We start from the raw sequence: 24705 nt of genomic DNA, 5'->3' as shown, positions 1-24705 counted from the left end.
CAGACAATCCGAGTCTTTCTCTTAAAATGCTGTCTGCCAAAATCACCATGCTCCTTTGCCTAATTTCTTTCAAAAGAGTTTCCGATGTTAAGGCTCTAGATGTCTCCGCCCGCCAGTTTCTACCTTCAGGCGTTTTGTTTCACATTGCCAAACGTACCAAAACTAATTTACATTCGGTGTTCTATCCCTTTTTTCCTGATAAACCGAAATTATGTGTGGGTCTTTGTTTAAAAGAATATGAAAAAAGAACCGTTAACCTGAGAACGTCCTCCTCTACCCAATTATAAATTTCCTTTCGTAAACCTCATAATCCAGTGACTTCCGCAACTTTGGCCCGTTGGGTCAGATTGATTATGTCCCTAGCGGGAATTGACACTTCTGTTTTTGGAGCCCATTCTTCCAGGGGAGCCATGGCCTCTAAAGCTTTCGCTTTGGGATCTAGTTTGGAGGACATTCTCAGGTCGGCAGATTGGTCTAATAATAATGTTTTCAAGACTTTCTATTGCAAACCTGTTAGAACTGCTTCTTCGGTAGTTATTGATATGCTTTATACTCGCGTAATAGAGCCTCCGGTCTTGTCATAAAATGTAGATTTTCCTAGTAATTTATGACGGAAAGTCTTAATTTTATTAAAGACACGGAGGCGAATATTATCCCACCACTGTACTTTTTAATATGTATTTTCTCTCTCCCTCCCAGCGACTCCGGCATTACCTCCAACTTCCGGATAACGCTGCTGGCGCCTTCATCGCATCTTTCAAGAAGAACCCACGACAAGTGTCATCTCAATCCTCTCAGGAGCACCTTATCTCACCGCTGTACTCCCGGTTCATCTCCGTGGTTCAAGAAGTTTGTTCCGTTTCCTTGGCCTTTGCAATTGTGGGACTCATTTACCCTTTGTTTTATGATTCTCTTTGACTGGCTCGTTCAAGAAAAGAGGGCTGCTTGCAGTCAAGTGTACACTCTATGGTTATGGCTTCATATGATTGGTCCATCGTTACTTCTTGTTTTACTCCCATTGGTTAGTCTGTTGCTAACCCTCTTGGGAGTTGTACGAAGAGGAAATTATAGGAACTAGCGCTCGAACAGTTAATCATCCAGTATAAAATCATATATATCCTAAGGCAAGGTGCTCCTGGCGGAAGGATCCTCCTCTGTCCTCCAATGTTTCCTTGGAAACTCAAAGTCAGATTATGTACAGCAGGCTGTTGTTAGACTTCAGAAGAGTTGTTTCCATATGGACTTAAAGTTTTGTCATTAAATTGACATTGGATTACTGGGGGATTGTTCTTATGATTTTTATTTCCGATCCGATTACGATTAATGATCACTTTTCCAAATTTTGTGACGATTGTCGGCCCAAACTGACTTTCCATTCTCGAGTGCCCTGACATGTACATAACCTCTTGGGAGTTGTAGTTTCTTGACTGCTGCTATTTGAAATAAAGTAAGAAAAGAACGCATAATATTCGCCTCCGTGTCTTTAATAAAATTAAGACTTTCCGTCATAAATTACTAGGAAAATCTACATTGTTAGTGTTAGCTGCCCTTCTTCTTGCTTGAAGCCCGTGCCCCACTAGCTTTTCATGTACCCTTCACAAACCACCGATCTAGCCTATCCCCTGCGAAATCTACACTGAGGGGGCAGGACTTATCCTTTCCTCAACGCCCCAGTCCAGCTCTTTCCTTGTAACGGTGCAGTTGAGCTCCCATAGAAGACGTTGATTACGTGTGTGCTTATCCACTTGAGGTAACAAGCCGTATTTTGTGCAGCCTGCGTAGACTCCTACTACTCACAACACATACCAACCCAAAATGGCCGCCATGCAGCTGTCACTCCTGAGGCCCTACCACGCTCTGTCCTTCTTTTGTGTCTACCTCGCCTGCTCTCAGTGGTTCAAGATCATTCTTCTTTGCCTCCTGTCCACGCAGTGGGTGCGCGGGCCAAATACGTCAACAGGAAAGCGCGTGCCCTTAAGTAATGCGACCACTCTCCTGAAGAAACGGCTGTGCATAATACTTGGAACTGCTGTCATACGTGTTCGGTGACAGCGGCTATCATACACTCGCATATTCACTGTCCAAAAACATCTTAAAACAGCCTGAAAAGTGTATGTTGTTTTGCCAAAATGAGGTCTGGTTACCTGCACAAACAATACATATAATATAGAAACACTGTTAAACTGAAAAACCTTTAAAAACGTGTACTAGCAATCCATTATTGCTTTGGGCCCAGTAGTTTCAATAATTAATTATAAGCTCTTCTTTATGCTTTTTTTGTTTTTTTCCATAACGATAACAATGGTTTTGGCATTTTCCAACATGTCTGCCCACGTTACGTGATACGTCCCCGGACTCCGGCTGGGAACAAGTACGCGCAACCGGTGTTTGCGTCTGGCATAATGCACGCCTGCGTAGAGTCTCCGGGTGGCTCGCCTTAGTTGCGCCTGCGCACTGCCTATCTCCTCGCCCTGCCGGCTGCCGCCAGCCTCCCTCAGCAGTTGGTGACGTCACGGCGCTGAAGGCTGACAGCCGGGCAAGCGGAAAGCGGGAGCGGCGGCGGCGGCGGCTCAGAGCGGAGCCGGGGAGGGAGCGGCCGGGCCCAAGCCCGCCAGGTGAGTCCCGAGGCACGCGAGGACCTACCCCACCCTGAGGATGTGGCACCCCTCCCCTCCACGGTCCGCGCGCAAAATGGCGGCCGAGGCCGTTGATGAAAATATCAAACCCGGCGTCTGGAGGAGGGGCGGGTGACAGGAGGAGAGCCCGAGGGCGGGGTGGAGGGGATTGTGCCACACTGTTTGCGCTATAGGTGAAAGGGGTGCTGTAGGTTCTGTCACTGGTTGTGTGATGGGCCCCACCCTGTACAGGAGGGGGTGATACTGGGTCTCCTGGCTGGGTCTGAACGGGCACCCCCTCAGAGGCCGAGGTCTTGCATCACTCCAGCTTGGCTGCCTGTTCAGGATTCCCCTAGTCTGGTCCTTTCTCCATCGTAACAGCGCCCATTTGACCTCCAGGCACCCCTGTCTGTGCCGTTCTCCCCACTGCCTGTGCAGCTACCCATCATCCGTATTTACCCCAGTGTTCCCCATCAGCCTGTGTGTACCCTTTGGTCCACGCCCCTCTCCACAATGACTCCACAGCTAGTGAGCGCCCTGTGGGTCCAGGGTATGCGTCCTTCTCTCCACTGTCTGTGCAATCATCCAGCATCTCGCTGGTGCCATTCTTAGGCCCTCCAGGATGACTTCGCAGACAGCACCCATTAGGTTTTTGTGTCTGTCTTCTCCGCTGTCTGTGTAACCATCTGTCACTTTCCTGTTAATCCTTGGATACCCGATGCGGTGCAGGAACACTCAACCTGTGCAACTCCTGGTTCATTCAGTCTTTTTCCCTTGTCCAACAAGGCTCCACTGCCCTTTAGGTCCCATGTCCTCCTCCCACCTGTGTGTGCAGTCGCCTCACGGTTTACATCGGGGGCTACGTTTATGCCAGACCTCATCCTTCAGTTTGTGTCCTTCTCCAACATGACTCCCCATATACTGCCCTCTAGACACCCATAGCTGTGTTAGTTTCGCACTCTGTCCGACCAGGTGCTCCGGCTGTGCTCCAACGTGACAGTTCGTCTAGGCTCCCATTTCAGTACCCTTCCGATCTGTTCCCTCCTCAGACTTACAGGTTAAGTCACCAGTTTGACCATCAGGACCCCGCATTCGTTGCTACTTCGGGTAGCGTCATCCTGTGTAGTCTTTAGCTCCTTAGTCTGCCCCCTCCCCGTTATCCACGACTGTTTTGAAGTCTTATATTAGTGCAGCTTCTCTGATAGGAAACTGTTTTGACAGGTAATGTTACGCATTTATCTCTCACCCCCTGGTTGTTTGTCCAAGGTTCGCGTGTCTGTCAGTGCGCACCTATAGTTACTTATGGAGGACGCTCCTAAAACAGTGCGTATTCCTTTCTGTATGCTGAATTATTTCTGTATAGTCTTGTGTCCGTGGCCCGGGAGTGTTCCTACACCGCCACCTACCTTGTGGGAATGTATACCATCTTTGAGCTTTTTTTTTGTCTTCCCTGTGACCTTTATGAGTGTGGGAGAACCCCAGCTTTCTAAACTATGTCCCAGGCTGTCCTAGACTCATCCTTGCAGTCATGTACCTGACGTCTCAGCACTGTGGCCTAGATATCGGTCCCTAACTTTGTAATGCATGGTTTTCTTAGTAGTAGCGCCTCTTGCTTTGTGACCGAGTCTCACATTTGTTTGCACCCTCAAACATAGTCACGGACTTGACGATGGGTTACCTGGCTGTGATTTAATCGGACATTCATTCCTTAACTTTTTCCTTCCCATTGAGTATACCTTATGCTGGTGAAAAGATGTGAAGTCAGCTGCTTCCTCACTGATCTTTGAGCTCCTATTTACTCACTTACTTTATCCTTCCACCGTTGGTCTCCGATTTTCAGTCAGCGCCCTTTGAACTAAGGTTCGGGTCTTGTATAACTCCCATAGTGCACTTAAACTTCTAGGTCATTTTGATGGCCAAATTCCTATTGTCACCCTATGAGGCAGAGGCTTATGTGTTCTCCCTCCTTGATACTGCAGTTGTGTTCCAGAATCAGATATGACCACCTTCTTTCAGGGTTGAATGTTCCCCTCTATCCACTCACCACCTCTTCTGGAACCCCATCTTTCACTCCATACTCATTTGTTCACTTTTGGAACTCAGACCTGCTCTCACGTCAGCCCCAATATCTAGGCACCTATTATTATTGCATGTGCTTAGCACTAAGCGCAACTGCTGTACCATTAGTTCTTCCCTTGGCTCAGACTTGCCCTCACACTCTCAACATTATCCGTTTTGGGGTCCAGATCCGCTCTCCTACCCCTTGTATACTGCTTTCTTGGATCTAAAATGTACATTTACTTTCAGCATCTATAACTTGAGATATTGGGTGCCATGTTCCCTATCTGGAAACAAACTTGTGACTCATATTTTCTTACCCATGTACCGCTGCTACAAGTTGGAGGGTATGCCTTAAACTTGCTGTAATATCCTGCGCAATCACACCACCTTCTGGGATCTGATCTGGTACCTCTCTTGTACCAAAAGATTTACCGTCAGGGTCAGGCTTGGGTCTGTCCTGCACACCTCATGGTCAAGGTATGCTCTAACCCCATGTATCTTTGCATACACTCTGGGGCTGTGGCTGTCAGCTTTCAGCCTGGATGACTTTAAACTCCCTGATTGGTGAAACTCATTGCGCCTTTTTGCTCACCCTATTACATACACATCTTTGACTTCAACTACTTGTAACCTTGCAGCTCCCCATGGGGTTCAGGTGCACCTGCATCCTCTCACTTGTCAGGGTTAGAGCTGAGCCTTTCACCCCTCTACCTGAACATCTCTCTCCTCCCTAGTTACCTTCTGGATTTACGCTCAGCCCTTCTAATCTGTTCTTTGTACTCGGAGCTACTGGAAATATATCCCTCAATTGCCACACATTACAATATCTGTTGTATAAAGTGCAGATATCTAACCAGTAATGTTTGTAGCTCAAATGAGTGCAAGGTTCCTATAAGAAACAACACGCTGCTGGTGAACTGTAGTTGTAGACACTTTCGAAAAGTTACGTGGTCACCTTTCAATTGATTGTTGTGTTTAGGTGGTAAACTGCTACTAATGAAGTGACATTTTTGAATGGCCAGTACTCACGTTCCCATTTGATGAACTGCCAGAGAGATTGTCTTTGCATCTTGCCAGAAATCCTTAGATATTTAAATGTAATTGGAAGGGGATGGAAGCAATGATTCTGTCTTTGTTTTGAACATGTTATTTTTAAGTATTTGTTTAAAATCATATTAAATGAAAGGCATTGCTCTCAGAGCAGTAAAGGAGAACTGACAAATATTTTGCTTTTCTTTTTACGGTCTGTCTTGAACTTGAGTGCACCCTAATGAGACTTTTGTAATTAGTTCATGTACCATATTGTTGTTTGACATATTTCGTAATGGAAAGATGTGTTTCTAACGCCCGTAATGTGGATTTGGGGAAAGCCCAAAATAGAAGACTGTTTCTAAAATGTTACTTAGCTATGCAGAATAAGAAGCTTATGTTAGTTTTCTTGTAACGCAATATGTTATTCTTGAAGTTAGAGCTGATGGTGGTAATGAACCTGGTGTTGCTGAGAAAGAACTCAACTATTTGAGTCAATTACACTTTAGGTCTGTATTAAATCAAACAACGTCAATGTGACTTCTTGCACAGTTATTGTGTAGAAAGGGTAATTTCACAGCTTAAGGTCTTCTTGAGATGTTTTATTGGTGATTCCAAGTTAAAAAGCATCAAGTTCCTTCATAATTTCATAGGTGGACTTGGGTTTCATCATAAAAACAACCAACCTGTTTGGCGGAAGAATCAGCTTCATTAGGCCCACGTTATGTAAATTAGCAGTGCTCTCCATTTTCCCCACCCTTAATCATAGTATTGGCCACAGTGAATAGTCATTAAAAAAGAATGTGAAAAAATATTGATGCTTTATTGTGACTCAGTGAATTCAGGAAGATTAATATGTTTTGTGGACTGAAAAAGAGAACTGCCGATTACTTGATGTGGCCTGAAGTGAGTACTTACGTGAAACACATTTTTCACTTTTTCTGTAAAGGAATCTAAGTCCACTTGTGAATTTATGAAATTAAATTTGAATTTGCCCCCCCCCCCCGCCTTCGTCTTGTACCTCGGATCTGCTATCACTGCACCCTCACACGTTCCCCTTAGATGTAAAGCCCCTATCTGCTTGGGTCCATGTTAGCCCTTCCTCTGCTGCCTTCCAGGTGTCCTCTCGCCTCCGACAGCTGCAGCTCAGGTGTGCTCTCGCTTCGCCCACATGGGGCAGGGTCTTGTGTCTGCACTCCCGGCCTCTGCGGGCTCACCCTTGGCAGCGAGGAGCGCTCTTTCCGCCCATTCTCGTGACTGATGCAGCTTTCGATCCCAAGGAGAGTGGCCTCCCCGCACCTGTTACACGGGACCTCCGGCCACCGGTTTGTCAGGTGTTTCTATCCGAGCTGGCTGCACTCGTCTGTGTTGGTAAATAAAGTGGGTGCTGTTCATGGCACGCCCGTGCGCGCCCTCACTGTCTGATCGTTTGCAAGAGGGAGGGGCAAAGATAGCCACAATACATATGCTCGTCTCCTTTCATTGATGCGGATTCTGGCTGGTTCTTTCTGTGCCCGCATTTGCTTTGATTAGGAGGTGATCAGATACACGGAAATGCTGTCCTGTTGTTGCATGTCTAACGGTATTGACTGTTCGGCAATGCTTGGTAAGAGAAATCCTTAGTTTGGGTGAGATGGAGAGGGTGAGACAATGCAAGTCAACGCTTGGGGGTCTGTAGCGCCTACAAAGCCAGAATGCACAAGGAGCGCGGGCAGCGCTCCCGATGGACGCTGGATCTGCCCTTCCCCGCCCGTGTAAGCGCAGGATGCTGGGCGCAGCCCCGGAGGAGAGGAGGTGGAGGGTGGGGTTAGCAGACAGCAGCATTTCTGGGCTCGTCGCATCTCATTGTTTTGGCAGCGGCTGCTGCGGAGGAATGCCCGGTTCCTGCTCGGAGAGTGCTCCTTCCTGTGTCCGGGGTGCTGATGGTGGACGGATCACGTGAAGCATAAACGAGGATTGTTCTTGACGGGGAGCTCGCCTCGCCTCTTGGCCCTCTGCAGCAGGAGCCGCCCTGATGACCAAGTGGGCATGCCAGCCAGCCTCTGCACTTGTTGAGTATTGTCAGCGGGGCACAGCGCGATTCATGGGCATATCCTGAAAGTGAAGCGTCGAATCCGACCCCTGAGTCTGGGCTTGTGCCATCACGGGGCTCGATTCCCTCGGTGAAGAGCCGTAAGATGTGCCCGCTGGCATGGACCAGTACATTGGAATGGTACTTGGGCGACACTACTCTTTTGTTTGGTGACGCATTTCCCCTTTCTCAATAGGCAGCCTGAGGAGGTCCCTGGTAGTCGGCGAATCACCTGCTATTGTCGGTGTGTCTGGCAGGGTGTTTTGAAGTAGTCCTCCGGCTGTATATGTTCTCGTAGGTTATAGAACCAATGGTGCTTTGATGGCGAGTGAAAGGGGGCATATCATGTCGCCTGGCAGTTTTAGGTGCAGTAACACGGTAATCTGTGCATGTTAAACAGTTTCTGTAAGGATGCAGAACAATTTCCCCGCAAGCATACTTTTGCGAAATATTGTCCAGTTTACAATGCACTTGGACCTATGCTAACAAGACGTTATTAACAACCTTGTTAGCTTTCCAGTCCACGTCCCTTCACACTTGTTGAAATAATCCCTTTTTAGATTAAACCACGAATTAGCATTGTTGCCCATCTACCACCAAGTGTCATGGTACACCCTACTTATTTCTTACTGCTACCCATGTTTGTTTTTATTGTTGGGTTGTGTTCCATCGGGGGCGCATTTGTTGTCTATTCCTCGTTTTCTTTTATGACATCGAGGTATATTTTGCGATTATGTATCGGTCATTAATGTAATTGTGTTGTAGTTTTTTGGTTATTGCCTAACTTAATGGCATGTCAACACTGTCATGATTTAATTGGAGCATTTCCAGTCCTAATACTTTATGAATGTGGAAAGGCTATTAGTTTAGTGCACAAAACAGTTAATTTCGTGCCTGATTCTCTTAATTGTATTATTTAACAATAGAATATTGTTTATCTACTATGTAGCCTCTTTGCTAGAAGTGAGTTTGGGGTTTCTGGGCTGCTTCTTAGAATGACTGAATCGATATTGCTTGTTGCATCACTGGATACAATGTGCGTGTCTAAAAGAACAGATTTATTAATGATGTATATGTGACTTTCACATATGTCTTTAAAGTTTATTCTAGGCCCAACAAATGTGCTATCAAAATCCAAACCTAAAAAGAAATCCGTAGCCATTTCTTCCTATGGCGTTGTAGAAGCAGGTGGTGATTGCTGTTGAGCAGAATTCAGACAGGGCCAGGGTGTGAGAGTGACTGCAGAGCATGCTGGAGCACCAGAGTGGTTCTAGGCAAAAAGTTACTAACTCTGCTGTAGAACCACAACAAGCCATAGTGGGGCACTGTACAGATATGTGGAAAGTGTGTTTTCTTTACCCTTCACAGTTCTGAATATTACTTTGTGGGTGGGCATTTCCCCCCCCCACTCCTCATGATCGCCACTGCACAAGAAAGCAAATTACACTTATTACATTAGTGTTATATTTCTATATTATAAATGTAATACACTTTTTATCTAAATTTTCCATTGATTGATTGTAGATGTTACCTGCAGCTTCGTTGTACTTAATTTTATTTTAGTAATATCTTCTCAACCGTGAGACCCCTTCCCTGCCATTATACCTTGCTGCAGTCAATCTCAAAAAGTGGTCCAAATGCTATACCCCTCTCGGCTCTCCCCTCTAGGCCTCTTTTTCACTTCACCCTGCTTAAATTGGTATCTGAGCACCAGGAATGTCCTGGTATTTACTTTAAAAATACATGCACTCTGGCTTGTAGGCATCCTGTATTAGCTTAAACCACCATTAATCTTCTAGTGCTATTCCCTACTAGAACCACTGTTAGCACAACTAAAAACACCAAAAAGCCAATGTCCCTTAAAACAATAGATGTTTTGGCTTCCAGGCTATTCAATCAATTAATCAAAACTTTATTATACAATTATAATCCTGAAAGCACAAACTTGTACATAGCAGCAAATATATGCTTAATACATTTTCAAAAGCTAAAATTTATATGTTCAAGCAAGGGTTCAATAACGGGCATCAGCTTTTATTTGCTTATTTTTTTTTAAATTGCATTTCATAAAAGAAGCATAACACCAGCATAGATGTGAATGCAGCAACCCGGTTAAACAGTAGATGCTTCATTTTTTTTTTTTTTTTTTTTTTTTAACAGCTCTGCACACTTATCATACATCAGAGATCGTCTATCACCTATATGTGGCTTAAGCCCAGTTTGTCCTGTTGCATCAGCCCCGAAAATTATGCATCCCTTCCAATGCCACTCCGTCTGCTCCACCTATGTATCTATCTCTGTTGCCTTTCTAGGTGTCCACTGGTCTGTGAGGCACGTTCTCAGAAACTTTGTCAGAAGGCGAATCCTACCGCACACTCTCCCAGATCCACTGAAGGTTTTTCAGAGGTTAAAAACTAGTACATAAAGGTTAATTTTTGTTAGACATAAAAGGAGTAAATAACTAACATTGGGTCGCTTGAGATAGCAATTTGATGAAGTTCTTTAAATATAGCCCAAAGGGTAAAACTAACATGTCCATGAACTGTTCATTTTGGAATAATAGCTTTCTTATGTGAAGAGGATTCCTAAAACTTAAACTCTACAGGAAGCAACCCTCCTCGCAAGAAGTATCTGATTGTTTTATGGTATGTTAAAGTCCAGGTGTTTCTTCAACCAGTGGACAACTTTGTTTTTCAATTCTGATGCATTATTGGAGGTAGTAGTGGATACGGTTGGTCATTTCTTAAAATCAAAACCTGGACAAGTCTCTGATAAGGCTTGATGCTGTAATAGATGTCAGTGAGAGTCTGTGGGTAAAGAAGTAACTTGAGGCCTGGCAATCTGGGGGGAAAAAACGGACCAATTGCTATCTGGCAGTACGAGAGACTGTTGTGAACATCCGACATGTGGATTGATAGAATGCATGTCGGATTTTTCATTAACAAGTATGGACTTGATTCATAGATGTAAACTTCGAAGAAGTCACACCTAATGATGTGGCTGCTGGTAAGCATGTTAATGGGAAAGAAACAGCCCGTGGTGAACAAGAAACATTAATGACATTGGGACTTTGCCAACTTTGAATAAAGTTAAATGTGTTGCACCAATGCATAAAGCGGGCTAAAGCTATTTCTTATTAGGTCACAAATTTTGCTATAGAGGGAATAAATTAACCCAGGATATTCAAGGCAGTGAAACTAAAGGAATCACGATATGTTCACCCTGCGATAAATCAGTTAGCCCCTTTCCATTAAACATTTCCAATGGGAAAGCTATGAACGGCTCTCATTAAGTGTCTTCTTTAGAGCTTCACTGATAAAATGCACTACTGCAGTCTGAATGAATAGGACACTGGTAGCTGCCGAAATAACTAAGCCCACTCCAGAAACTTAGTCCTGTATCAAACCTCCTCCTTGTCAGTAAAGTGCTTTTGAAATGTTGCACTGTTAAAACTTTTCCTGGGTGAACTTGGCCTCGTGGAAACTGAGCTTCCAAGTTGTTTTTGAGATTAATCGCAAGGTTGTGGACCAATGCCTTTCACTGGACACATTCAGTAGCCTTATGGCTCCTTTATAAATATGCTGATTTTACGCCCAGTGTTGAATGTGCCCAATCATGTGACGAAGACCTGCTTCTTACCTGCAAAAGGTCTTGTAATTGAAACTGAATTAATTACTTTCTTTCCGACCAACCTTTTTATGCAGGTTTGCATTTTGTTCTTTATTGGCCACATTATTAAAGGTTTACTTGAAATCCCTGGTCAGCTACTCACGGATGCATGAAGTTAATAAATGTCAATAGATATTTTAATCTCCTCTTATCTCAAAATTCTACAGTTAGGAATTCTCTGTTTAGTTCTTGCTGACTTTCACAAACGTTTCTGAGCAGATTTATCTTCCTACTTCCAAAAACAAATCTCTGAATATGTTACTTCTTTCATTTATAGTTTAAGCCTATGTTAATTAATTCATGTCCTGCTATGATCATTGATAATCAAGCCACTTTGTTCATGGTCCCAGATAATTCAGTTTTGTTTGGCACTGTTCGATTGTTGGGGAAATCGCAGATTAGAGACCACAAGAGCATCCAGAGGGTTGTATGGTTCAAGTAAGACTTATCTGGAAAAATGTTATTGGTGTGTTCCTGAGCAGGTGTTTTAGGGTCGTTTCTTTAGACTTGTTGCCTCTGGTGGATATACAGGTGTCTTATAGAGTGAATGGAGAGCCCAGTTCCTTCGTGGATACCTGCCCATTTGCAGGCTGCAAATCTTTAGTGTGTGTTAAGGTGTGAGAGTATTCGAAAGCAATGAGGCAGGACGATTAAAGTCATTAGATTTTTGAATGGTTCTTTCTTACGTAGTCTTGCATGGCCTCTTGGGTTCTCAAAGCTGTAGAAAGGTGCTGCCGTCCAAAGGTAGTGGCAATATTAAGTCGACGTTTTCACTTTATAGTAGTGAACCGTATAAAGTTTAGGACAACCGAGGCAAGTTGGCTTTCAGATAAGTAATGGTGTTTTAAGTGTTGGTAGATTTTAGGCGGTGTATGTAATGCAGGGTATGGAGAGGAGCTATGTTACAATAACATTTACATTTGCACCATCATATTTGATACTAGAGCGCAGGGAGTTGGAGTTCCATTGATTGGGCCTTCTTTTTTAGCTATAGTTCATTAGGGTGGTGTAATTGTACACGTTCTTCGGAGGCCAGCTGTTTAATTGTGAACTTTGGTGAGAGTTTCGGATTTCCCTTTCAGTGGCTCCATTTCCAAGTTGATGCTCCTCGTTTATGGTACTGGCCTTCGTTGTTACATCTGGGAGAATCTGAGGACGTCTCTTAGTAGGGAATATCTCTATGCCAAGTCTATTGTGTTGGTTAGGAGATGCTTGGTGACGAATATAGTCGTGTTTTGATCTATTGGAATGTAAAGTGGTTTCATGTTATACGAATCCGGGGAGGTAAAGTTCTCAATATTTTGCTAATTGTTAGTGGGATCGAGGCCTTCGCCAGTGGAAATTTGTGAAAGAATGAATAAATGAATATTCTAGAAGTGTGGTTTTTTTTTTTTTTTTTTAATTTAACACATCTAGACCCCTAAGGGTGGCACTGCTTTACAATAAGACAGTTGACAGAATCGGAACATTTGCAGATGTGCAGCTGTTAAATATACGTAGTACTTCAGTACTAGATACATTTGTAGTCTGCAGTAGTAAGATATGTTTAAATTGTGCTTTGGTAGTAAGCCGCTATTCTACATTTTTAGTTGGCTGTGGTGTACATATGAAGTGTACATTTGATTAATTAGCAGTTATGCAATTGGAGATGAGCAAGGCATGCTGTTGCTACATTCCTATTTGTAAAAGTGCATTTAATACTGCGAGGCATGCCGGCACTGATGTCCCACTGCCTTTAAGTTCAACTGTGAAGGAACATTTAACAAGGCGCCAACCCAGCACTACATACTGTGGCTCTTTTCTGACAGGAAAGCGTGCACTCCTACCTCTGTGTGACAGTAGATAGTACTACTAATGTAATTTACCTAATCAATGAGGTTAGTGGCACTTATGAAGACTTTTCCTTTATATAGACAACAAATTCATTGGGTTTGTCTGTGCTTGTTTGTACTTGGTTCTCTGTTTTATACTTTTAAAGCGATAGCTATATATAGCTGTGCCTAAAAGAGATAGAGAAGCTCATTTTAAAACTGAATTATATTGATTTACACACACTTTTTAATAGAAATAACGCCGAGGTTGTTGGAGATTATGCATTTGATATTCCATTCAGCTGTTTGAATTTGGATTTCGAAAATCGGTACCAGCTAGCCTTTACCGTTCCTGCGCCATGTGGCAAGCCTCTTTGTTGTCAAACATTTATTTCTCCTCCATGCTTTCGTCACTACTTCCAAAGGTAGCACACACCTAATGGACTTAAGAGCTTTGGCTCAACAGACGTTACACATTGTCTATTAGCATCTCTGCACAGTGAATACAGCAACATATCCAAGATTTATTCTGGCATTTTATGTGGACTAGAACAAGAATATTATGAGTGAAATGTATTGTAGCTATTGTTCTAACAACCTGCGTGGAAGTTTTGAAAGATGTGATATGATTTATCTATTTAAAGCTCAGGACTGGCAGGCCGGAGACTACAAACCATGATTAGGTTAAGTTGTTAAGCAAAGAACATCACTGCAGACACGCAGGTGGTGTTGGCGTGGGGGCGAGGCTGGTCTGGGCTAGGTTGAGTAATTGAGGACATCCTTAGTCCCTTGTGCAGCTGAAGGACAACCATGTTGCTGTTCAACATGGCTAAACGTTAGTGGCGTGGAGGAGACTGGCCTGACATAGAGCAGTATGTTGTGGTTGTAAGTAACTAAAGCTTCAACAGAGACTGCATATAGGGTGAAAGCGACATAAATAAGACGTTGCATGCCTGTGTTTTAAAATAGGAAAACACATTGCCTTCCAGAAATAATTCCCAAACACTAATAAAATAATAAAAAAAAATAGTGCATTGCAAAATGATGGAGAATGTGTACTTGGTCTGTGCTCCAGGGAGGTGCTAACACAAAAAAAGAAGGGAAGTGAACAATACGTCTCTTAGCATAGTGGATGAACTGTGTAGGTGAGGCCAAAAAGCATTCTGGGGTACAGCAATAAGATTTGATTACACCCTCCCAAAGAATCCCTTCAATGTACAGCCATCCGGGAGACTGGAATAATCTTACACAGTGTCTGGTCAGATTGTCTTCTCAAAGAATGAGAAGATACTGGATGTCATGTTCTTTGATCTCATTGTGGCATGTGCCTTTTCTGTTGCATATGATCAAGTGAATGTATTGGTTTTTATTGAAGTGCAATCTTGAGTACTTTTACATTATCACTCTGGGTTTTTCATGTTTCCAGTGTGATTTGTGTGATTCAGAACAGAAATTGTCAGACTGTGAATAGGGTTCTCATCTCTTGCATACATGTTACCTTTCCCTCTGGTCTCAAGCTCCACCCTTACTTTCGCTTTCCTAAATCCTCTTTGGAGTTTCTGTTACCTTTGCCCTTTCTGTCTTTTAACTTCCTCAGCTGGTCACAGGTTTGTTATAGCTGGTTCACGGAATATTCTTGTTGTTCGGCTTAATATTCTATTTTGCACCAACATTCTTGTTGGGATTCTTGATTCAGTAAGTTATTTGTGTCACACACGACTTAAGGAGGCTAGGCTTGTGTGCTTGACCTGAGTCCCCCTTAAGTTTCTTTTGGCTACTTAAGCATAGTGCAGAAATCAGTGACTGACAAATGTTGATCGTGTCCACTGGTTGGTCTGTCTCTTATAGATTTTCAAAACCCTTAATGTCCAAGAATAAAATTCTTGACATTTATTTTTTTCTTGTTCAGTTCTGTACCTGGCAAGTCATTTAGACTTCTCCTTTTCCAGCTTGTTTCAGCACAATTACCTACTTTTAGTTTCATAATTTGTGGCAATTACGTCTACAACTGATTGCTGACAAAAATGGCTCAGCAAAAAAATGAACTGGTAAGTTTCTAAATTACTTTTGTCCCACGCCACAATATTTCTTGGGTCTTTGTTGAACCTTTTGTGCCTATAATGTTTTAGCACTAAGTCCACACCTGAATTGTGATCCAAGTTTGCACAGTGCAAGAAAATACGTGCTAGTTTTTCATCGCAGGAGTTAATGTTGAATCTTTTACAAAGTCTCCTTATTGTACTCTGTTCATCCTGCTTACTCCTGGTCAAATTGCACATGTTTAGTACATTTTCAGTATTACTTAATACCCATGCCTAAGCATGTCAATTTTCAAATTCTACAGGACCAGTTTTTAGCTTTGCTGTGTAAGAGTGCTTGCGCCATTCATGCACAACATAGTCTATTCTGCTCATACTTTAGAGGGCTTTTGTACAGCCTCCTTTAGCGATTGGTATGTTTGTACCAGGAACTTTCAGTCATTGGCTTGAGGCATCTTCCATCACGTCTTGGAGCAGTCTACATATTTTTTACTTCTTTTTTTATATAGCCCCATGTTACCAGACCGAAAATATAATAAGGTACTTTTCAGAGAACCCAACAGTTTACAGGAGTATGTTGAAGAACACAAAAAGACAAGATGTTTGGGGGGGGGGGGGGTGGAGGACAGTAGGTTGGAACAAAGGCTTGGTCAACAACATCAAACAACTTAACAGAAGTTGTGTAGTAACTTCAGATAAAAGGTAGTGGTCTGTGTGGGCTGCCAAGAAGCACATTTCATCAATCACTCGAGGCAAGATTTAAAGTGGGAAGTCTTGAGGCATTTCCTGAAAGAATGTTGTGGCTGTGTCTTATGTCGAACTAGGTAGTACCAGTTGGGTGGTGCTCCAGAAAAGGACTGCACCAGTGCTAAAACGAAGTTGAATTCAGGTGTGTTTAAAGTTAAGGAAATCTTGATTCTAGGTATTCTTATTTCTCCAGACAATGTGAGGAGGTTGGCAAAGTATGTAGGACTGTTGTAGTGTAAGGCTTTAAAGTTGATGCAGCCTAATTTGATTTGCTCCTCAAGCAGTAGCCGGTGGAGATCCCTCAGAATCTGGAATTTATGGCTGATGTATGTTCTTTCCCCTGAGATTAGTCTGGCAGTGGAATGGAAGATGAGTTTTAGCAGAGTCGGTATTGATGTAGGAATTCCAACTAGGATCGTATTGCCTGTGTGATTTCTCAAGACAATCAAGCTGTGGGTTGCTAATCTTAGCTGGTTGTGTAAGAGCTTTCAAAATGGTGGTAGTGAAAGCTGGCAGATTGGACTAGTATGTTCACTTCAACTGACAAAGACTTGAGTCCAGTGTGAAACCAAGAGACTTACTAGTGTTGCTGTGAGCTGGGTTAAACATCAGTAAGGATATTTCAGTAAGTAGAATAGCCTCAATGTTTGAGGAAGTCTGGCAGAAGATTAGGAGGAATTCTGTTTTTGACTAGCTTAATTTTAGATGGAATGAGTCTCCCATTTCTGAATTATTTTCGTGCCCCTTAGTGGGGTTTGCAAATCTTGTAACCAATATCAGGGTTAAGGATAGCTATGTCTCATCCGTGTATTGGTAAAGTTTGACATCACTGTTGTTTAGAAGCATCTCGAGTGGATCCACTTACAAATTGAATGAGAATAGGGAGCAAATAGAGCCTTGCTGGATGCTGTGGGTGATACTTCCTGGTACTGTGGTGTAATTATCAAATTTTACGACCTGGACCTGCCCATTTGGACAAAGTAGATCCAGCCATGTACTAACCCTCCGAGACACTCTAAGTTCCAGGTTCTTGAGAAAGAGATTGGCCACCATGTCAGAGGCAGCTGATGTGTCTTAGAGTACTAGAAGACAGGAATGCCTTTGTCGAGGAGGTGGTGCAGGTCCTAGTAACTTAATTCTAGTAACTGCTTATCGAGGATTTAAAGAGAATTCTGAATTTGTATGATATCTTCTATAGCATTTTGATCTGTTGCCTAGATTATGTTATAACTTCATGCTTATTATGTGTAGTGACTCAGGCCTCATCTTTCATTTTTGTCTTTGCCCTGAAAATCTCAGAGTAACAAGCAATGTAGAGCGCCTTTTAAATGAGTGGATGTGAAGGCGGCGGATTCTAATGAGGTAATAGACTCTTAGGAAGGATTGGAGAATTTGCTTAAAGTTGTAGTATGGCTGAAGAGTATATGTGGATACCCAGAAAAGTAATAACACTGCCAGAAGTAGTTTTGATTTTCGTATTTGAACTACGGCACTGAAAGTTATTAAGGAACTTGTGAAATTATGTTCGGTGGTAGTTGCCTCAAGATCATCCCTTTTATATGAAGAATCTGGGAGAGTGTTTTGGTTAGGCAGGACACGAAGCTTGGCATGGTCCTTAAAGTGTTTGAGGCCTTGTTACAACCCACGTTCTACCCCACGGAATCTTTGGGCCTCTAGATGTATCAACTCCCAATAAAATATTCTTGTTAAGCCGGGAATTTATTTTTCTTGAGCAGAGATATGTTCTTACAGATTGTATTGCTAGAAATCCTTGGCTTCATCCACCAGAACAAAGGTCATGGTATCCCCAGGTGACTAATGTAATTTCAACATTGTTAAAGGCTATACCATTACACTTGGTTCCTGTGTAAGCACATCACAGCACAATAACCCGATGGCGGCTCATGAAAGTCAATGTTAAGTGTTCCCTGGGAAAGCTCAAATGTGAAGGGAAGGTACTCTTTCACCCTACGGCCCTCAGCAGTTGCAGAGTGCTCCTTCATTTCCCCATTTTCATGTGCTCTTGTATTGTTACTTATTTAGTGAGTTCCACACCTATTGTGAGGCATAAAGCACTTTCTGATGAGTAGTTAGATGCTCTGTTTCATTTATATAGCACTTCGTAGTTCACAAGATCCCATGCTTGTCTTGTCTTGTCTCCATCACTTTAGGTACATGGTTGAAAGTCTATTTGTTGCAGTTAAACCAATATGATAAACGTTGGGTGCAATATATGTGGGTTGTACGAAAACTAGGTCTTCTGTGCACCTCATTGCATACAAGAGTAGATGTTGCATGGTAGTGTAAGGATAGACGCAGCTGTGCATATGGGAACTTTGTATGGCCTTTGTATTGAGGTGACTGAGTAAGGAATTGCATTGTCTTTGTATAGTGGCTACTGAGTAAGGAACTTGATGATATTTGTATAATCCACAAGTTAAAGCAGGCAGAGGGTCTCTTCTTTGTCCGTCTGGTCATTAGAGCAAGAGGAAGCCCAGGATTAGCAGTAGACATAATTGTATCTTGATGCACTGAAAATACCTTGGCACTTAACCTCTTAGCTGCTGGGCCTCCTCCCCCCAAGTGCTGAGACCTTTTTTTGCTATTTGGGTAGTTTGCGCTTAGGCCTTCATAACCTTTTGTCCACATAAGCTACCCACGCCAAATTTGCGTCCTTTTTTTCCAACATGCTAGGCATTCTAAAAGTACCCAGAGTTTGTGGTTTCCCCTGGAGGAGACCAAGGAATTAGCCAAACTAGAGCAAAAAAATCGTTTTTTCACAAAAAAATGGAAAAAAGGGCTGCCGAAGAAGGCTTGTGGTTTTTTCCCCCTGAAAATGGCATCAACAAAGGGTTTGCGATGCTAAAATCACTAGCTTTCAGGAAAAGGCAGACTTGAATAAGAAAACAACATTTTTCAACACCGTTTTGGCATTTATCTGAGACATACCCCATTTTTACTATTTTTTTGTTCTTTCAGCCTACTTCCAGTTAGTGACAGAAATTGGTGTGAAACCAATGCTGGATCCCGGAAAGCTAAATATTTTTGAAAAATAAACAAAATTCTGAATTTAGCAAAGGTTAATTTGTATAGATCCTACAAGGTTTCCTACAAAAAATAACCGCTGAAATAAAAAAATATTGAAATTGAGCTGAAAACAGCCATTTTTCTTTGTTTTACTCTAACTTTTTCCTGCGATGTCAGATTTTTTAAAAAGCAATATACCGTTATGTCTGCTGGACTCTTCTGGTTGCGGGGATAAATAGGGCTTGTAGGTTTATCAAGAACCCTAGGTACCCAGAGCCAATAAATGAGCTGCACCCTGCAGTGGGCTTTCATTCTGTACCGGGTATACAGCAATTCATTTGCTGAAATATAAAGAGTGAAAAATATATTATGAAGAGAACCTTTGTATTTCCAAAATGGGCACAAGATAAGGTGTTGAGGAGCAGTGGTTATTTGCACATCTCTGAATTCCAGGGTGCCCATACTAGCATGTGAATTACAGGGCATTTCTCAAATAGACATCTTTTTTACACACTCTCTTATATTTGGAAGGAAAAAATGTAGAGAAAGACAAGGGGCAGTAACACTTGTTTTGCTATTCTATGTTCCCCCAAGTCTCCCGATTAAAATGGTACCTCACTTGTGTGGGTAGGCCTAGCGCCTGCAACAGGAAATTCCCCAAAACACAATGTGGACACATCACATTTTCCCAAATAAAACAGGTGTTTTTTGCAAAGTGCCTACCTGTAGATTTTGGCCTAGCTCAGCCGGCACCTAGGGAAACCTACCAAACCTGTGCATTATTGAAAACTAGAGACCTAGTAGAATCCAAGATGGGGTGACTTGTGGGGTTATCACTAGGTTCTGTTACCCAGAATCCTTAGCAAACCTCAAAATGTGGCTAACCACTTTTTTCTCACATTTCGGTGACAAAGTTCTGGAATCTGAGAGGAGCCACACATTTCCTTCCACCCAGCGTTCTCTCAAGTCTCTCGATAAAAATGATAATTCACTTGTGTGGGTAGGCCTAGTGCCCGCAACAGGAATGGATCACACAAGGGTCGATGGTAGTCCTTGCATGACGGCTGCTGTTAACCCTGGAGTGATCCATTCCTGAAGTAGGCGCAGGCACACAAGCGGGGTTGTGTTTTTATCAGGACAAGTGGCGAAACACTGGGTGGTACAACTTTTGAGGATCCCTGCACATTCCTGTATTTTCTGTGATAAAAAAGAAAGGAAAAATAGTGGTTTAAATCAACGTTTCACTTTTGCAGGGTATTCTGGGTAAGACAACTTTGTTAAATCCAAACACACCACACTTACGTGGGCTGCCTTGGGTGTCTAGTTTTCAGAAATGTCTGTTTTGGTTGGTTTCCCTATATGGCTGCCAAGCCCAGGACCAAATACTTAGGTGACTGTCTTAAAAAACAAGGCTGTTTTGTGGTAGGTAATTTTAATGTCTCCACAATCCGTTTTTGGTACTTCCCTGTTGTGGTCACTTGCCCACTCACTAAAGTGAGGCCGTTTTTCGCTGGAGACTTGGTGGAACTTGAGGATCCCTGTACTTCTGCTAATTGGAATGCAAGGCAAAAGTGTTTTTAAGCACATTTTGTGATTTCAAGGGGATTCTGGGTGAAGGAAAACTGGTGAGAGCCACGCAAGTCCTGCACCCTTGGACTCCCCTGGTACTAGTTTGTTAAAGTTAACCCACCACTCACACTGGTTGGTTTTAGCACCTCCAGAAATTATGGTTTCAAAGCATGACTACTTATCAAAGTATCTGAATATTGAAATTAGGCCTGCTGAAGGTGGTCCGTAAAGCCGCGTCCAGGCACCAACCTCTTTATGGTCCATTCACGCACAACAAACAACACTTTCATACCGCCGGCCACGGGCCCAGTCCAACCAATCACTGCACTCACATTAACTTACCGCTGCCAGACAAGGGCCCATCACATTCACACGCCACAGAACGGAATAAGTTTGACTACATTTTACCACCTGTCAAGTAACTGCCTCCTTCTTCCGTAACATTACCAAATGCATGCGTAGTGAACCTTTACTAATGACTCCTGTGACAGCCACCTGAGGCTCAGGAAGACATGTTTTTCATGCGCCATTAACACTCTGCTAAATCCAACTCCTCCTAGTTTGTGGATGCAAGTTGGGCGTGTCCAAGTATGCCGTACAAAACGATTCCTTGAACTGAGTGAGCATATCTACCTTTGAAACTAAGGGAGGCATGCTGGGGATTTCTCATGATGTTCCCTAAAGAGAAGGTCATAGGCTATGAAAAAGGGTAGGGTTTGGCACACAGGGGAGTCCATGAGAACGTAGCATATGTCCCAGCCAACATTATGTGCAGTGATGTGACTGTAATGCACTTATACAGCAAACTGAACATCTGCTAATTTCTAATGGAGGATGAACATGAAAAGCAGGCCAAACTCTGACCTATACAAGTCATTCTCCTTCAGTGCTGGGATGGCACCAATGGGTTTGAATCCATAGGTGTAGATGATGTACATCTGTACGACCCTTACTATCTGCCTTCTACCTGTGCCATATCCCTGTGAAGGCACACCTACCATAAGCTTTCCTTACCCATTCATGTCTCTGTTCTCATCAGAGTCCTGACTAATCCTGTATAATTGCCATTTGAACCTATACTAGTTTGTGGATGCAAGTTACGGGTTTCCAAGTATGCTGTACAAAGTGATTCCTCGAACTGAGAGAGCATATCTACTGTTGAAAGTAAGGTAGACATGCTGGTGAAGAAAGGGTACTCCGTGACAATGTGGCATATGTTCTGTCCACTAGTATATGCAGTAGGGGGAATATAATGCATGTTAAGTGAACAGAACACCTACCACGTTCTGACGGTGGATTTAGCTCTCAAGCAGTCCAAAAGGAAGTCCATGATGAAGTAGATGAAATAAAATTCTGTGGCTCCTTGCCTAACGAAGCAGTGGCCCATGGACGTTCGTTATCCATGCACTGCCACTGAACGGATTACCCAGCGGCAGCACAACCTCAATCGATTTCTCAGAACTTTGCTTTAGTATGATACAACGTAAAGCAAGTAGGGATACATAGGCCTGGTTGTGATGGACACTGGGGACGGTAATACCAACTCTCCTGCCGCTTTCCATGCTTCAAGCACACTTTACAGCGACAAATGGATGATCCTTTTTGGGTGTTTTAGGAATGCGATCAGCAAAGTGTCGCTCCTGCAGCCTTGCCACATCCTCCAGAACATATGAGGTGGAGGCTGCTGCTGCTTCTGTAACAGCAGTAAGGCTTTCAATTACAGACAACTGGAAGTCAAGGAAACTCATGAGCCTTCCTGTGGTTGTCTGACGGTAAACAACATACGCATTATATGCTGCCATCTGAATCAGGCGGGTAAACAGTTTCTTGTACCAAGTGCAAGTTTTACTACACGCATTGTATGGTTGAAGAATCTGGTCGTTCTTGTCCACTCCGCCCATGTATTTTATTGTAATCAAGTATACAGATGGGCTTGTGGACTTTGGCCATCTGACCCCAAACTGTGATGGGGGAAGTGCTCTCATCATGAATTGTAGTGAGCACGTATACATCACGCCTATCCAAGAACTTGACTGCGAGCAGTTTGTTTGAACGCAATGCAGTACTCTCTGATTTGCAAACAAGCTCCTGCGGGAATCCTTTGCGGGTACAACAAACTGTACCGCAGGCCACAGTGCCAGCTTTGTAGAGCTCACTGAACAGCTCTACTCTTGTATAGAAGTTGTCCACATAAAGGTTATAACCATTGTAAAGAAGTGGCTGGACAAGTTCCCATACAATCTTACCTGTGACCCCTAATGCGGGATGGCAACCTACAGGGTTTAGAGTAGAATCCTTCCCTGTATACATTTAAGCTGTACACATAGCCAGAAGAGCTCTCACACAGCATGTACAGATTTATGCCATAGCGAACTCTTTTGCTTGCAATGTACTGTCTGGAAAGCAGCCGTCCTTTGTACAGGATCAAGGACTCATTGACTGCTATATTCTTTCCAGGAGTATAGATCTCTGGAAACCTGGCAGACAAATGTTCCACAACAGGCCGAATTTTGAACAACCTTTTTATGGTCTGGATGGTCCCGGGGCAGTGCAGCAGAATTGTCATTGAAATGCAGCATGTGCTGCAGTAGCAAAAAACGATCTCTGCTCATGTATGGTGCGAAGATGGGAGTTACCCAAACCGTGCGAGTCGTCCAGTAGGACTGCAAGGTGGGTTTCTGCACTAACCCCATTTTGAGCGTAAGAACCAAAAATATCATCAACTCCGCCAGCGAAGTGGGAGTCCACTGGCGTGCCCTAGAACGGGGCCCTAGAGTGCCTCCACCCTCCCTCAGATATTGGTCTGCACGCAAATTTGTTTGCTGCAAAATTTCATGAAGGAAGTCAACATCCAAAAATAGATGGATGTAGTCGACTGGCAAAAAGTTAGCTGTATCGACTTTACATCCAGCGTCGCCAGTGAAAGGTGGAATTTGGGGCTGAACTAAACAGGCGGCATGCCAAGAGAGCACTCTCTCTGTGCTTGCGGCCGCAAGCACATGCTCTCTGGGTTCGGCTAACCCAATGTTGTCCCGCTGCACAGAATGTACTTGCGAATGGACAGCACGGCTGTCGTCATTGTCTCCTTCAGACTCACTGGAAGAGATGTCGTCGGATGGGACTCCACCGACTGAAAAACCACTCCCAGATTCTGCCCCATTGTCCTCTCCCTCCGATGCGGTCTCAGTTTCTGAGCCTACATCAGAACTGTCCTCCATAACCTAAGTTAGGGCTTGATCAGCAGTCATTCAACGAGGCGCCATCTCTGCTACTGGCTAAACTGTCCCTCCTAAATTACTAGCCTACGTAGAAGGCAGATAGTCACAAAATTGCCCGTGGGTCTGTTTGATATGTACAATAGGAAATGTCGTCACCTTATCATCGCTTCTTCTCCAATTCGGCAGATTCTCTGAAAACACTGAAAAAAACAAAAATGTTTATTATTTCACCTTACCACATACCCATCATCACAGCCTCCAGCGCCTCCCGTTACCTCCTCTTCTAATTCCCTCAGTACCACCTAGCAAAAGTGCCGCTCATATCCCCATAGTCCCCCCTCGCTTAACATTTGTTTTAAAGCGAAGGTAACGCTTGCCTTTACTAATCCACTCAGCTAAATACATATAAATGTATATCCTTTGCAGCAGGGCAATAAACCATATGCGCTACTTTATTGCAACTGCCACTAGAGAAAAGACATATATATATATATATATATTTTTTTTTTGTAAGCAAGAGATAAATGCCACGCACTCCGTTCAGCTCCTCAAAAAATAAATCAAGTTTATTCGATGCAAAAAGAGTAAACCAACGCGTTTCGACTTTACAGTCTTCTTCCTGGTTTTACAGTCCTTTCTCCATTCTCACTATTTATAGTGCTTTATTCCCATAGTCATTACAATGCATTATGGTCCGAGTGGTTTTTCCGTGTATTCTCTCATATAATTAACCTGTCGAGATGAGTCGAGTTTTTGAAACTGTGGTGGAAGAAGGACATTGATTAAGAGAGACACGGTAGGAATCTCGTCTCGTCTCGTTAATTATATGAGTATACACGGAAAAACCAC

The 24705-nt window shown here is 43.3% G+C and overlaps 1 protein-coding gene across 2 annotated transcripts in view; it reads left to right on the top strand.

Moving 5' to 3' along the window:
* The first annotated feature begins 2434 nt into the window (after positions 1–2434).
* The window catches only part of PAFAH1B1 (platelet activating factor acetylhydrolase 1b regulatory subunit 1), a 533693-nt gene continuing 511422 nt past the window's right edge, over positions 2435–24705 (top strand). Inside the window, exon 1 of one of the 2 annotated variants that reach the window (XM_069227017.1) lies at positions 2435–2615. The gene's annotated coding sequence lies outside the window, so the exon portion shown is untranslated. The remainder of the gene's footprint in view (positions 2616–24705) is intronic. The other variant, XM_069227018.1, reaches the window with a different exon arrangement.

This window comes from Pleurodeles waltl, chromosome 3_2 (genome assembly GCF_031143425.1).
Source record: "Pleurodeles waltl isolate 20211129_DDA chromosome 3_2, aPleWal1.hap1.20221129, whole genome shotgun sequence".
Classification (NCBI taxonomy): Eukaryota; Metazoa; Chordata; class Amphibia; order Caudata; family Salamandridae; genus Pleurodeles; species Pleurodeles waltl.
This window is presented reverse-complemented; position numbering and strand designations above follow the sequence as displayed.